The sequence below is a fragment of the Orycteropus afer genome, unplaced genomic scaffold (assembly GCF_000298275.1).
Source record: "Orycteropus afer afer isolate SDZICR_OR568_19922 unplaced genomic scaffold, OryAfe1.0 scaffold00255, whole genome shotgun sequence".
NCBI classification, from domain to species: Eukaryota; Metazoa; Chordata; class Mammalia; order Tubulidentata; family Orycteropodidae; genus Orycteropus; species Orycteropus afer.
In genome coordinates, this window is record NW_006921842.1 from 884,023 (window position 1) to 887,287 (window position 3,265).

General features: G+C 35.6%; 1 protein-coding gene across 1 annotated transcript in view; it reads right to left on the minus strand.

The window, feature by feature from the left end:
* Positions 1–3,265, minus strand: part of DCDC2 (doublecortin domain containing 2) — a 337,396-nt gene that overhangs the window by 168,842 nt on the left and 165,289 nt on the right. The gene's annotated exons all lie outside the window — the stretch shown is intronic.

A 3,265-nucleotide genomic window follows, 5' to 3' on the forward strand; every position in this document is an offset into this window, starting at 1 on the left:
ACAGAAAATAGAAAGACAATAGAAAAAAAACAACAAAATTAGAAGTTGGTTTTTTGAAAAGATTAATCGACAAATCACTAGTAAATTTAACAAAGGAAAAGAGGGAGAGAATACAAATAACATGAATAAGAAACAGATTGGGTAACATCACAACAGATCCAACTGAAATAAAAAGGATAATACCAGGATACTATGAAGAACTGTTCTCCAAAAAAATTGAAAACCTTGAAGAAATGGACAGGTTTCTAGAAACATACTACTTACCTAAACTAACATAGACTGAAGTAGAAAATTTGATCAGACCCATAATAAAAGAAGAAATTGAACAGGTCATAAAAAAAATTACCAACAGAAAAACATCTTGGCCCAGATAGTTTCACTGGAGAATTCTACTAAATGTTCAGAGAAGAGCTGACACTAATTCTACTCAAACTATTCCAGAACACAGAAAAGGATGGAACTTCCAGTAAGATGGCAGAATAGGCAGAAAAGCTACACAGATCCTCTTCAACAAAGAAAAGAGAAACCAATTGACACAGGTAAGAAGATATTCCTAGAGCCTTGAGGTTTGAAAGGAAAGATATGGAACTGGATTAAACACCAACTAGTAGAAGAACCTGAATGAAAACAGTGAGTAAGGAGACAAACAGAGTTGCAGACTGTCAGCTATCCTGATGGCACAGACAGCCTGAATATTTCCAAGTGGTGTTAGGGCCTGAGAATTAACCTGAAAATCAGCTCTGCTCACCAAGGGCTGCATGGACTATTGCACAGGTAGCTAATGACTAAAAAGGGAAACAGCAAAGAAGGAGATAAACTGAGCTGTGTACTTTGGGCTGCCTGGAGGACACAGCCATTTTGAATGTCTACAAACAGCAACTGGGCGCAGACATTTTGAAGGTTTACAAGTGGCAGCCATTTTGGATATTTAAAGTGATAGCATTCTTGTTCAGATTCCAGGGACCTAAGAATAGACTCCATTTTCCAAAGATGGCACTGACATACAGGAGGCTAATGACTGGAAAGGACACAGGTGGTGAGTGTATAAGTGTTGCCAACTAGGGAATTGAGAAGCACAGTACCCTGCTTACTCAGATACATCAAAAAAAAAAAAAAAAAAAAATCTTGGGCAAATCACTTCAACATACAATCACCAATTAAATTTAAACACAAAAACTTGTCAATGTCTCTGAGACAACAGGACATTAGAGGCCACAAGATGAAGCAGGAGAAACAAGGGACCAGGATACACATCCCTGAGGAAGAAGCAACATTGGAACTCCCTGATAAGGAATTAAAAAGAATTATATTTAGGTATCTTCAACGGACTGAGAGACAGATCAAGGAAAACACTGACAAAATTGAGGAAAACAGACAAAACTCTAGAGCAATTTCAGAAGTCAATAAAAGAACAAAATGACAAAATAAGTGAAAAATTAGAAATGACACAAAATCTACAGATAGAAATTCAGAAGATTAAAACTAAATTCTCAGAAACAGAAAACACATTGAATGGGTAAAGGAATTAGTGAGACTGAAAACAAATACCTCAATATTTCTTTGGAAAGGGATCAATCAGAAAAAATATCAAAACAAAATGAAGAAAGCCTAAAGTTCATGTCAGATACTATCAAAAGGAATAACATGGTTGTACTTGGAATTCCAGAACAGGAAGAGACAAATAAAACCACAGAGAAAATTGTCAAAGATTTATTGGAAGAGAATTTCTAAGATTTGATGAAAGACAAGAATATATGCAGACAAGAAATCCAACAAACCCCAAACAGGATAGACCCCAAAAGAAAATCACCAAGACATACCATCATCAAACTCACCAAAACCAAAAACAAAGAAAGAATCCTAAAAGCAGCACAGGAAAACTGAAAAGTTACCTACAAAGGGCAACCAATAAGACTAAGCTCTGATTGTTCAGCAAAAACCATACAGGCAAAAAGGAAATAGGCTGGTATACATAAAACCCAGAAAGAAAACAAAATTTCCAACCAAGAATTATACATCCAGCAAAATTGTCTCTCAAATATGATGGTGAACTTAGAACATTTCCAGATACAAAGAAATTAAAGGAATTTGTTAAAACCAGACCAACCTTACAAGAGATGCTAAAGGCAATCCTTCAGACAGACAACCAACAATAGCAAACAACATCTGACCATTAGTACACATGATGACATAACCCAGAAACCAACCTAGTTATGGAAGTATCCAAAGTGAAAAAAGCTTAAAAGATTGTAAACAGGGAAACAGAGACATCAATTGGCAAGTGAGGAAAACTAAAAACCAAAAAGAGGGGGGAAATTGTGCAGTTACAGACCTTCTAAATGGTGAGGCAGTCAAGACAACTGCAAGATAGAATGGACTGTTCTAAACTTGGGAAGAAAATTATATATCACAGGGTAACATCAAAGAAAAATATTAAACTTTCACATCAAAATAAAGAAGAAGACAAACACAAATATTTAGCAATTACTAAAACAACAGGAATGAAGGAAGTGATAACATGATTCATAAAGAAAATGAGCTCAGCATAGAAAATTATATGGAACAAAGAAATCAGTAAGACCACCAAAAAACACATAACAAAATGACAGCAACAAATTCATACTTGTTGAAAATTACACTGAATAGTGAGGGATTAAATGCACCATAATCATAATATATATCTATGGACCCAAGAAAAGAGCACCCAAATACATAAATCAGATTTTAACAGAACTGAAAAGACAAATAGGTGACTCCACTGTCATAGTAGGAAACTTTAAAACACCACTTTCAATCAAAGATAAAACAACTGGAAAGAAACTCAACAAAGATGCAGAACTAAACAATACAATTCGCCTCTTGACCTAACAGACATCTACAGAGCACTTCACCCAACAACAGCACAATATACATTCTTTTCCAGTGCACATGGAACATTCACCAGGATAGACCACGTGAAAGGCCACAAATCAAGCCTCAATACATTTAAAAACATTGAAATACTGCAAAGCATCTTCTCAGATCACAATGCTATAAAATTAGAAATCAACAATAGGAAGATCAAATAGAATAGACCAGAGAGTAGTCAAGATGGCAGACTAGACAGAAGGACTGCAGAGACCCTCTTCAACAAAGAAAAGGGAAACCAATTAACACAGGCACAGAAGATAATCTTGGACCCCTGAACCTTGAAGGGAAGGATACAGAAGTGGACTAAACCCCAACTAGCAGAAGAATTTGCGTGAAAATACCAAAAAAGGAGACA